Here is a 13,436-nt window from a genome sequence, read left to right as displayed (position 1 = left end):
TAAAGCTAAGTTACCTCTTTTAAAAAATTATTTAATAATCAATTTTCCTTTTACAATTAGTCATATTTCTTTTTTTAAGCTAACTTAAACAACATAAAACCAACCAAATTAAGTTAAATTTCAATATCGTTAATTGTTTGCATTCTGAAACAGAAATTCAAACCATTAAAGAATGTACATAAGTATGTAAGGATGCCACTTGATTGGTCAGGACAGGTTTGCTGTGTTCCACCTTCTACATTAAAAATAACGAAGTGTTTGGGTTTTTTTTTTTTTTTTTTTTAAATTGAAGATTTTGTGTTGGGCTTAGACACAATTTACACAAGTAAGCATGGCAGCTAGGAGTCAGGAGAGAATGTCTGTGTTTCCCTTTTTCCCCTTATAAAAATTAACACCATGTACCACATTCTAAGTTTTGTCAACACAAATGAAGTGGAGGTTGTTCCTGCTCTTTGGGTTCAGAACGATGTGTGTTTATGGCCTCCGTACAAGAGTGAAGGTATTTAGGGGGCAACCAGGTGTTTGGAGCAACCTCAGGAGTCTTGGGCTCCATATAAATATGTACACTGTGCACAAGTACAAATATACCTTTTTTCTATAATATATTTGATAAACTAAATGGTTTATTTAGTAATCAAATGTGAATTTATGATTTTTAAGCGTAGAGGAAGCTACCTCTCGCAAATGGATCTCAGCAAATGGATCTCCAGTCAGAGGCTGAAATTGACTCATTGAAGCCATCAAAACAAAACAAAAAAGTAGGATTGTGTACAACATGGATGTAATATAATTTTCTTTAATGCAGATCTGTCCAACAGGGCCTTGTATCATTGTGCAATCACCTCCTCTGTATGTCTACAGGTGTTACACAGTTTCAAGGAACTTCAACACCATCCTTGTTGGACAGGAGTCCTGCTTCTGGATCTCAATGGAATCAAAGAAGTCTTGGGTCTTCTTTATGTCAAGCTATTGACTTGCCTGAAGAGGTAACTCCTACCCAACCACTTCACCAAACTGCCCAACTGTTGTGGCAAGAAAAAAAAATTTCTGCAAGAACATCACTGAACCACATGCCTGAACTATCATTGTGACAGGAATCAACTTTCTCCTGAGCAAGCGGCACATTCAGTGTGGCATCAGGAAACACCCAGACTCCAAGGAAAAAACTACCATACTGTAATCCATTCATAAGATGTAGGATTTCTTTGTTTTATTTTGTACATTTTCAGTCATATATTCAGTGCAAGTGTAAGAGTTTTAACAGTGATGTAACATTAACATGTGTGTGTTAAATGTTTCAGAACTGCTACATGATTGCAAAACAAGAAATGGTTATGGAGCAACTTGGGAGCTTGACAAGAGTTGTCCAATATCTCCAAGCAAGTACTGTCATGGAGATCAAAGGTATTTTCCCACTGGAGACCTAGCATCGTTAACTGCCCTTGAAAATGATCTCCGATCCTCACCAGAAACAAGACGAAATATGGTAGGTAACACTCAGTTATGCATATCTGCCTGTTATCACTTAAAATTGTACTTGAATGGGGGGGGCATCAATCTTGTATGTAGTGTCATTTACATAATATCGGTATTATAGACATAAGCATGTTTTAGTGTTTTTAATGTTGCTTGATATTGGCAAATTTTTTTTTTCTTTTTTACATTTAGGTTCTTGAACTTGGAATGTTGGGTGGAATTGATGTGAAGGACACTGTATGGAGAGTAATGAAGCAGGCAGTGGGGGGAAAAAAAGACTTTGCAAAAATGGTGAACTGGATAGGTGTAAACGTGAAAACGTCCTTCCAAAGTTTGGAGCTTAAAGTTGTGATTGGTAAGAGCTGCTGTTCTTTCTGTAATTTTTCTGTGTTTTTTAAATTAAGAAATGCATTTTCACATGTTACGAATTGAATTTTGAAAGTCTTGGTCCTTGGAGTGGTGCTGTCTTGTAGTATGTGCTTTAAGGCCCTATTATGATGCATTTGATCTCAATGTAGTTTTATTCTTAACTCTATATGTGTATGCTCCTATTCTAGAGGCTGTAAGAAGAAATCCACAATGTGCACAAATAACAGAACTGGAGGTTGAAAAAGTCACAAGATGATAGTTTAATCTAGCTGGTGACCATGAGGGTGTCAGAAAGAAAATAACACTTTTACAAGCTATTAATGCACACACTAAACATTAAAACCAACATGTTCACTTCACACTCACTGCACTGTTGGATGTACAACTCTCATAATGCTGTGAAGGGTGTAAGTAGACCCCGCTCCATGTGATATTTTTACCGTACAAATTCTACATTCTTCCTTTGTGTTGTTTTTGTTATTAAAATGCATGTTCTAAATGTATTAAAATGGAGAATGTTATCCCATGTGATTTGTCGCACGCACATATACGTCAATACAACATTAAGTCAGTGCATGGAGTGTGCGAGGCCGAGCAGTGTGCCTAAAAGATCATCCTATTATTCTGTCTTGTATTCATTTAAAAAAAAAAAAAAAAAAAAACAATAATAATAAATTGTCTCTCAGACTGGATGCAGCTCCCATCGTTCACTTAAAGGAGCCGGCTCAAAGTACTGACTTGTTTGCAACGACACCTAGTATCAAATACAGGTTAACAAAGGTGAGTTTAAAACCACTCAAAACGAGCTGCTAGTCTATATGATATATTTCTGTAAAGCTGCTTTGTGAACATGTCCATTGTTAAAATACAAATAGAATTGAAATCAGCTCCGATTACCGCTGTGACTTCACAGTGAACTGATGTCAAGTGAGTGTTACACATTCAGACTATCTGAGAGTTATTGCATAAGGACTGCATTTGGTGAATATTTATCATTAGAGTCTTGTCACTCATCAAAATGTGTGCTGTCAAACGCTTTTGAGAGACTACTGCACTCTTCAGCTTTACACTGACTGTCAAGGCTATTCCGTCCTAATCAGGACAACAAGCCGGAGAACAACGTGGAGGCCAGGAACCACAGGAATGTGGCTATGGAAGGATATCTGTTCAAGCAATCAATAAATATCTTCAAAACTTGGAACAGGTTAGGAGTGAGCTCAAAAGTCTTTGAGAGTTATAGTTATAAAGGCTGTAGGTTAAATTGATAAAGATGACGTTATAAGCATCCTTTAATTATTGGCTAGATTAGCCACATGGCTCCAGTGAAAACTTCACATCTTTACCCACTAAATTTGTCTTGACTGCTTGAATTCATTAGGGGGTAAATTGTGTGCGTCTTTCCCAAATGTCACCAAAAATGTGTTTAAGAGTTTAATTTCCACATTAGCATTTATTAGTAGTTCAACAATCTCTTTTGTTTTTTCTGCATTAAGAGACAGGTTGTTGTCATCATTTTCGCTGACAAGGACCACCACTGTCATGTCGTCAGCGAATTTGATGATATGATTGGATTCAGACTTGGCAGAACAGTCACGGGTGAACAATGTGAACAGCAGTGGGCCGAGTACGCAGCCTTTGGGGGTGCCTGTGCTCAGCATGATGGTGCATGATCTTCTGCTGCTGATGCGTACTGTCTGTGGTCTCTCTGTCAGAAAGTCGAGAATCCAATTACAGACGGAGGTGTCAAGGCCCAGGAGGAGGAGTTTCTTAACCAGCTGCTGGGGGATGATTGTGTTGAATGCTAAACTGAAGACAATTCTAACATAAGTGTTAGAATAGTGTCCAGGTGTGATAGAGCTGAGTGCAGTGAGTGTGAGATGGCGTCGTCGGTGGAGCGGTTGAGGCGGTATGCAAACTGGAGTGGGTCCAGTGAGGCAGGGAGGGATGATTTGATGCGTCTAATGACTAGTCGTTCAAAGCACTTCATCATAATAGGGGTCAGTGCCACACGGCAGTAATCATTTAGACATGTCACCGTTGACTTCTTTGGCACTGGGATGATGGTCTGTCAGCTGATTAGCACAGTCCTTGAGCATTCACCTTGATATGTTGTCTGGGCCTGCAGCTTTGTGTGGGTTAACTCCAGACAGGATCCTCCTCATGTCAGCTGATCATAAAACTGTTTTCTCCTTATTCACGCATGGATTTCGATTTTGCAGACTAATGCTTTGACTGACGATCATTCCTTCTAGCGCTATGAACATTGTACACCTGGCTCAGACGTATTATTCGTTCAGTATTATTCATTACCCCAGCGGATGCATCGCATTGTTCAGTATTAGTACAGTTCAGTATTACCATTTCTTGCGCACTATTTTTATTGTGTTTCATGTCGCACAAAGAGGGGTGATTAATTTTTATCAATAACCAATTCTGTGTTCTCAGGGTCACCAAGATCACAAAACTATTGCTGGATTCATTTTTAATCTGTGGTAGGTCTAATGTACAAGGAAAAACTGCCAAACACAATGCTCTACCACCACCTAGTGCACCTTTCCAAAGTTTACAGATCAATTTCACACATGCTATTGGAAAGGAACCTTAAGTATCTGCTGGTAATTGTCAAAAAATTCTCCAAATGGGAAGAAGCTCTCCCATGCTCTAAGGAGAATGCCAATACAGTGGCAAAGATTCTTGCTAAGAAAATAAAACCTCAGTATGGCATACCACAGTCAATTGACAGCATTTGTATCAAAGGTGACGCAGAAACTTTGTAAATACTTTAATATTTACTGGAATTTCCAAATAGCATATCATCCTTAAAGCTCAGGTATAGTGGAACAAAAAAATTGCACTATTAAAGACAGACTAACCAAGGCTATGGTGGAACAGGGAAAAAAAAAAAAACAAACATTTGGGTAGATCTGCTTCCAGCAGCTCTCTGTGAAATCAGAATGACACCACATCCAAAATCACAACTGTCTCTTTTCAAGATCTTAAGGGGCAGGCCATTTCCAACCCCTTGGACTAAAGGTAACCCTGGCATTTCTTTTAAACATTTCTTTTGCAGGATACCTGGAGCTGATTGTCGGCAATTACACTCAAGCCTCAAGCGAAAAATTGAACAGTGTGCACGGTAATATCTCTGCTTCACTCCATTTACCTGCAAAAAAGCCTACTGTCCCTTTCCTCTCAGGTGACTCAGTACTCGTGAAAAGTCGGAACCCTCAACTAGCAATCACACTAAGCACCAAGCTTGCAGCCTCAGTGTGTCCACACTAGTCCACTGAAGCGATGTCCTAGTATCACATCCTCAACAGCTGAGAAAGGGGAACATTCACAATCAAGCTGCCCTTAGGGGGCCTCTGCTCACCTCACCTTAACACATACACATATAGGTTTCTGTGTATTAGCATATTCACATTCTTTTCTGTATGAATAAGTTGAGGGAAGGACTTCCCTAATTCTGTGGAGGCTTCAAGCTGCCTTTCACCAGAGAGCATTGCACAGGTCCCATTGGGATCTAAGAGGGCATTGATAAATATTAATATAGCATGCTCTCTTACTTTAGCTCATGAGTTTATGTGAGTTCTCTCTCTCTCGAGAACACTGTGACCTTTTTCTCATCTCCCTAACAACCCATATCACAGGAATATGTCTTTCTCTCTTAGTTTCTGTTATCTTGCAAAAACATACTACCACTCTGGTTTCTTCATACGTAATGTACCCACGGCCTGCCATTTTTACCTTGACCGATGTCTGATGTGTCTAACTAATAAGAATTCAAACTATTGCCTGATATACAGTATCTCACAAAAGTGGGTACACCTCTCACATTTTTGTAAATATTTGATTATATCTTTTCATGTGACAACACTGAAGAAATGACACTTTGCTACAATGTAAAGTAGTGAATGTACAGCTTGTATAACAGTGTAAATTTGCTGTCCCCTCAAAATAACTCAACACACAGCCATTAATGTCTAAACCGCTGGCAACAAAAGCGAGTACACCCCTAAGTGAAAATGTCCAAATTGGGCCCAAAGTGTCAATATTTTGTGTGGCCACCATTATTTTCCAGCACTGCCTTAACCATCTTGGGCATGGAGTTCACCAGAGCTTCACAGGTTGCCACTGGAGTCCTCTTCCACTCCTCCATGACGACATCACGGAGCTGGTGGATGTTAGAGACCTTGTGCTCCTTCACCTTCCGTTTGAGAATGCCCCACAGATGCTCAATAGGGTTTAGGTCTGGAAACATGCTTGGCCAGTCCATCACCTTCACCCTCAGCTTCTTTAGCAAGGCAGTGGTCATCTTGGAGGTGTGTTTGGGGTCATTATCATGCTGGAGTACTGCCCTGCGGCCATGCTGTGCTTCAGTATGTCACAGTACATGTTGGCATTCATGGTTCCCTCAAAGAACTGAGGGACCCAGTGTCGGCAGCACTCATGCAGCTCCAGACCATGATACTCCCACCACCATGCTTGACTGTAGGCAAGACACTTGTCTTTGTACTCCTCACCTGGTTGCCGCCACACACGCTTGACACCATCTGAACCAAATACGTTTATCTTGGTCTCATCAGACCACAGGACATGGTTCCAGTAATCCATGTCCTTAGTCTGCTTGTCTTCAGCAAACTGTTTGCGGGCTTTCTTGTGCATCATCTTTAGCAGAGGCTTCCTTCTGGGACGATAGCCATGCAGGCCAATTTGATGCAGTGTGCGGCGTATGGTCTGAGCACTGACAAGTTGACCCCCCCACCCCTTCAACCTCTGCAGCAATGCTGGCAGCACTCATACGTCTATTTCCCAAAGACAACCTCTGGATATGACGCTGAGCACGTGCACTCAACTTCTTTGGTCGACCATGGCGAGGCCTGTTCTGAATGGAACCTGTCCTGTTAAACCGCTGTATGGTCTTGGCCACCATGCTGCAGCTCAGTGTCAGGGTCTTGTCAATCTTCTTATAGCCTAGGCAATCTTTATGTAGAGCAACAATTCTTTTTTTCAGATCCTCAGAGAGTTCTCTGCCATGAGGTGTCATGTTGAACTTCCAGTGACCAGTATGAGGGAGTGTGAGAGCAATGACACCAAATTTAACACACCTGCTCCCCATTCACACCTGAGACCTTGTATCACTAACAAGTCACATGACACCGGGGAGGGAAAATGGCTAATTGGGCCCAATTTGGACATTTTCACTTAGGGGTGTACTCACTTTTCTTGCCAGTGGTTTAGACATTAATGGCTATGTGTTTAGTTATTTTGAGGGGACAGCAAATTTACACTGTTGCACAAGCTGTACACTCACTACTTTACAGTGTAGCAAAGTGTCATTTCTTCACTGTTGTCACATGAAAAGATATAATCAAATATTTACAAAAATGTGAGGGGTGTACTCACTTTTGTGAGATAATGTATATACTTTTGCCTTTTTGAATAAACTGAGAGACTTTGCTATCTGACCTTGTGTGTGTGTGTGTCTGTCTGTCTTATTGCAACTCTCCCGAGCACTCAAAACAGGATATAGCTTTGGCAGTGTGGCGGATGGTATGAGTTATCCTCATCCTCATCAATTTCACATTTTATCTCTTTTACATCATCAAAAGATTTTCTAACACACAAAGAGTAGTCTTCCCACCACACTGGACCTATCTCAGTATGCATATAGTCCCAACCGCTCAACAGAGGACACCATATCTGCTACTATCCACCTTGATGAGTCAGCATATAGAGAGGCTCATAGGATGGTTTAGAGACAATAATCTATCTCTTAATGTTGATAAGACTAAACTACAGCATACGCAAAGTCACCAGTATTGCGGACAACCCCCGTCACCCTTCATATGGAATTCACCCGCCATCTGGCAGAAGGTGGCGCGCCACCAGCAGACTCCGCAACAGTTTCTTTCCTGAGGCAGTCACATCACACCCTGCTGCCTCCCAATGCTCACCTGGGCTAGTCAAACACCTAATCCAGTATGACTCCGTACCACTGCACACCACACTTTACAATGCTGCATAAATCATTTTTATATTATGGAAGTCATTTTTTGCTGCCAATATTGCTGCTATACTTGTGCTGTTACACTACACAATAATTTACAGCCTACGTTCTGTGCATTTATTGTCCTGCATATTTATTGTTCTGCATATTTATTGTCTGGCTCTCATCTCATACTATTGTGTATTTGCCATTTATGTAGTCTTGCGTAGTGTTCTGTGTTGCACAGTGGTCCTGAAGAAATTATATTTTGGTCCAATGTCGTCTTCTTTGTCCGGCCTTTTCCCATACCTACTTGGGGTCGGCTCTCCTAATCTTTTGTCTCCAGATTGCTCTGTTCTGGGTCATCGTTGGGTATATATTTTCTTTAGCAAGGTCTTTATTTATAACGTCCATCCATGTTAGGCAGGGTCTTCCACGGCTTCTCTTTCCTGTACCAAGCTCCAGCACTTTTCTGGTCATGTGGTATTCTGGTTTTCTCATCACATGTCCGCACCATCGTAGGCGCGCTTCAGTCAATTTTTCATGTAGTGATCTGACTTTAAAACTGCCCCTGATATATTGGTTTGGAACCTTATCTAGGAGTGTCACTCTGCAGACCATCTCAACATTCTCATTTCATTTACATGCCTTCAGCACCGTATGTTAAAGCAGGTCACACAGCGGACTTATAAATCTTGCCTTTGATTTGCACTGGTATTCTTTTGTCACAGAGTACTCCTGTTAAATTTCTCCATTTCAGCCACCCTGCCCTCGCGCAACTCGTAATATCGGCATCAATAGAGCCATCGCTAGATTGAATGCTACCGAGGTATTTAAAATTGGTGACTGAGTTAAGTGTGGAGTTTTGGAGCGAAATTGTGTAATGTTCGTTGCTGTTTGAAAAGTTGCAGTGCATTCTAAAGCCAGCATTTTCCATCATAGCTCTCCAATCTTCCGGGTGTTGTTGGAGCTCTCTTGGGTCTTTGCTGATAAGGACGACATCATCTGCATAGAGAATGTCCCAGGGTGTTGAATGTTGTACCTCCGCCGTTACATAATTCATCACCAGGTTAAAAAGTAGAGGGCTGAGTACTGAACCTTGATGAACTCCTACTCTCACTTCAAAACAGTCGCTGATTCCTAGTGGGCAACCACCTTAGTGGTTACGCCTTCGTACATGTCGGCCACTATATTGATGAGATATTCGGGCACTTTTTGCACTTCTCTTTTTTAGTGGTCTCAGAACACGGTCGAAAGCTTTTTCTAAATCTATAAACACCATGTGTAGATCTTTCTTGTTGTCTCTGTGCTTTTCCATAAGGATTCGAATCATATGTATAGCATTGATTGTTGATTTTTCTGCATTGAATCTGCACTGTTTTCAGTGACATTAGTTAGATGCAACAATCTTCTATTTATTACCCGTTCCCAGATTTTAAAGGTGTGTGATATCAGTTTTATAGCCCTATAGTTCCCGCAGAGTCTTATGTCACCTTTGTTATTGTAAACAGGCACTAGGTAGCTTTTTCTCCATGCAGTTGGAATGCTGTCATCAGGAATTTTGTTGAACAAGGTTGCCAAGAAATAAACTCCCGGGTCTCCTAACCTCTTCCACAACTCTGACAGTATGTCAACAGGCCTAGTGGCCTTGTTATTGGCCATTTTATGGACTGCTAATTTAACCTCATCTGGTATGATTATTGGCCAAGGACCTACCACAGGTGCTTGTTCTTGAGGTGGTTCACATGGATATGTTTGGTTGAGTAGTTGTGAATAATACTCTTTCCATCTCTGCTTTATGTCATCGTTAGATGTTAATAGGTGTCCTTGAGCGTCTCTGATGTACTCGATGGTTTTTGTATCCTGGGTATTTCTGTTTTGCGACTTTAAAGAGTTGCTTATCATTAGGTGCGGCTTCCAACTTAGCATATAAATCTTCCTTAGTAACGGCCCTCGCCTGTGCTACTGCACATCTCGCATCTTTTTTTGCGGTGTGATCATTTTGGTCCAATGTATACAAGCTATATAGAGGAATGACAATAAAAACTCATGTGACTTGACTTACTGTGACCCAGTCCACAGCCAGCTGATGGATGCAGTAACTATGACTCATAGGAAGAGTTTAACCTGTGAGTGGATAGACTGTAAAACTTAAGTCAGTTTGGACATGTGTGTGTGACACTTCCCCTGGGTTGGGTCGGGAATTAGAAGACTGGAGGCAGGCTTGGAACAACTGAAAAGAGCTCCTAATTATGACTTCTGCTTTTCAGTGCTTTTATCTCACTGTGCACACTATGCACATGGCTGTTCTGCTCATCTCTCTCTCATGGCTTTCATCTCTCCTCTCTCTATCCTTGCCGCCACTCACTGAAACACAGAACATTTATTAGCCAAATTCTACACAGGTGTATGATACTTACCAGTCACTTTTTCCAGCTCTGCCCTCCATTCACAAACCAGCGTTTGACCACCTCCCCCCCACCCTTACAGTATGCAAACATTTGATCATCCACGTTTCTGTGGGATCCTTGGCATAGGCCTGTAGGGACCTAATTCAGGTCATACAGTGTTGTTGTGACAATCATATACAGTGTTGTGAAAAAGTATCTTCTGTTTTTGTGTATATCTCATACTGAATACTATTAGAGCTTCAAACCAAATACAACATAAAACAAAGGCAACCTGAGTAAACACACAATACAGTTCTTATTTTAGTGAAGCAAAAAAAGTTATCCAACACCTATCACCCATGTGAAAAAGTAATTACCCACTTAAGCTTCTGGTTGTGCCACCACCTATCATTAATAACTGCAACCAAATGCTTGCGATAACTGGAGATCAGTCTTTCACTGCACTGTGGTGGAATTTTGGCCCACACTTCCTTGCAGAAAAGCTTCAGTTCAGCAACACTGGAGGGTTTTCGAGCAGCCTGTTTAAGGTCCTGCCACATCATGGCAACTGGTTCAAGTAAGGACTTTGACTAGGCCACTCCAAAACTTTAATTTAGCTTTGAACCATTCAGAGGTGGACATACTCCTATGAGTTAGATCATTGTCTTGCTGCATAATCCAGTTGCGCTTGAGTTTCAACTTATGGATTGAAGAATGGACATTCTCCTTTAGGATTTTATGGTAGAGAACAGAATTCATGTTTCCCTCACCATCACACTTCACTCTGAGGGTTACTGTGGTTCTTTGGAGTCTCAGAGCCTTCCGAGACTGATGTACTTCAACACCTTTTTTTTCATAATTTCTAGAATTTCTTCAAACTTTGGCATAGTGTGTTACTAGGTAAGACCTTTTAACCAACTTCATGCTGTTGGAAAAGTTCTATTTAATTGTTGATTTGATTAAACAGAGCTGGCAGTAATTAGGCCTGGTTGCGTCTAGTTCAGCCGAACACCATTATGAATGCAGTTTCATATATTTTGAGAATTAGTTACAATGGGGGCAAATACATTTTCACATAGGCCCAGTTGTTACTGAAATACTTTTTTTGCTTTAACATATAATATTATCATTTAAAAACTAGTTTTTGTTTACTCAGGTTGCCTTTGTTTTATGTTAGATTTTGTTTTAATTTCTGAAATAATTTAGTATTAGATACACACAAAAACAGAAGCGGATGAGAAAGGATGGGAGCAAATACTTTTTCACAGCACAATGGTTTTCCTGTTAGTACTTCAGTTGGGGAAATGCACAGTTGGTGTTTAATACCAAAGCCTGTACTCAATCCAGACTTGTTTCAGCAGTAACTTCAGCCAATTTAAATTTGATGGCTTAATTCATTTGTTCTATCGCACACCCCATAGGTCCACTTCTCAACCATCTGCTCCAACCTGTATAACTGAAACCTCATAGAGAAAAGTCAGCAGTACATTGTGGTCAGAATCATTACAAGAATAAAAACATATTTGTAAACATGGGGAGGAACAGGAACAGGCAGTGTGTTTTGCCATGGCTAGAGCATTACCCTGTGAAACAAAATTGGTTTGTTTAGAATGAACTTGACATTTATAAATGGCTATTTCTTTGGTCAAATGAATAGCCTCCAAAAGATTATTAACAAGTTTATTATGTGAAATAGGTTTCTCATTCAAGGTTTGAAAAGCTTTGAAATAGCAACTGTGGAATGACAAACAGAGAAAGCATATTGGCTGTCTTAAAACACATCAGAGGGTTTTCTTCAGATTATATACAGTTGGGTCCATAAGTATTTGGACAGTGACACAATTTTATTATTTTTGCCTCTGTACTCCACCACAATGTATTTTAAATGATGCAATAAGATGTGATTGAAGTATAGACATTCGCTTTAAGAGGTTTAACAAAAATATTACATTTACTGTAGGAGTTAGACATTTTTAAAAATATATTTCCTAAATTTTCACAGGCTCAAAAGTAATTAAAAGTAAAAAGTGGTCTTCCATACCTTTCGGTGTTGTTGAGCTTGCCAGTGCATTCCTTCGTTTTTAAGATTGTACGAAATTGTTGATTTGACCACTCCTAAAGTCTCTCTGATAGGTCTATTTTGTTTTTTCAGCCTAATGATGGCCTCCTTCACTTGCATCGACACCTTTTTGGACCACATATTGAGAGTTCCCATGAACAGCTACCAAATCCAACACTTCAACACTTAAATAACACTTACATAAAGAAACAGACCACAGTCAATTGTCCAATTACTTTTGAGCCTGCTAAAATGGACGGACTATCAAAAAAAATGGCTGCAAAAAATCCTAAATTGTTAATGCAATATTTTTGTTAAACCACTTGAATTAAAGTTGAAAGTCTGCACTTCAGTCATAACTTGATTGCTTCCAAATCCAATGTGGTGGTGTACAGAGGCAAAATAAGTAAAACGGTCACTGCCCAAATACTTACGGACCTGAATGTACACCCTCTTGTCAAAGCAAACAATTCAGAAGCTGTGCAGAGATGGTTTTAGGAAATTTCTATTACAGAGAATTGATCCACCACTGCATAGGCAGTGGAGGGCAAACCATCAATCAATCTCAGTGAAGAAACATCCACATAGAAATATTGTCACAGTCGTCCATAGGGTCTAAGGTCCGGTCTAGGTTTGTAGTTAATGTCTATAACAATCACAGTCATGAGGTAGGCCTTCAGTTTCATTTGGCAAAAGGGTACCTGGGTTCAGGGTGTTACACTGGTGGATGGAAATATGGGATATTATGAGTACATTGTTTTGATAAGATAGCATGTGCACAGCTGTGAGATTAAAGGTGTATGCTTGGGTGAGAATGGAATGCACAGCATGTGGAATCTAGGGGGTGTATGGCTACTAAGTCAACACTTGAGCACACAGCCTCAGTAGCCGCCACAGCACAAAAATGGCAAATGGCCCCTGACCACTGGATCCAAATGTTTGTAATAATATGCAAACAATCTAAGCCAATCACCATGGTTGAGTGAGAACAGCAGCCATGCAAAAATCCCTTTCATTCATGAATAATTTAAAAAGGTGATTATAAACTGGAATACCCAATACAGGTACCAAACAGAGAGAAACTTTGAAATTTTTAAACACAATTTCAGCAGTCGGTGTCCAATTAATAGGGTCCACAATTTGGAGGCCATGG

At 40.4% G+C, this 13,436-nt stretch overlaps 1 long non-coding RNA gene across 1 annotated transcript; it reads left to right on the top strand.

Moving 5' to 3' along the window:
- Positions 1 to 219: 219 nt before the first annotated feature.
- Positions 220 to 2,482, top strand: LOC128620435 (uncharacterized). Its single transcript, XR_008388145.1, has 3 exons — positions 220 to 986; positions 1,095 to 1,194; positions 1,302 to 2,482. It is a non-coding gene; the product is annotated as an uncharacterized LOC128620435 (long non-coding RNA).
- The last annotated feature ends 10,954 nt before the right edge of the window (positions 2,483 to 13,436 follow it).

Source organism: Ictalurus furcatus, chromosome 16 (genome assembly GCF_023375685.1).
Source record: "Ictalurus furcatus strain D&B chromosome 16, Billie_1.0, whole genome shotgun sequence".
NCBI classification, from domain to species: domain Eukaryota; kingdom Metazoa; phylum Chordata; class Actinopteri; order Siluriformes; family Ictaluridae; genus Ictalurus; species Ictalurus furcatus.
This window is presented reverse-complemented; position numbering and strand designations above follow the sequence as displayed.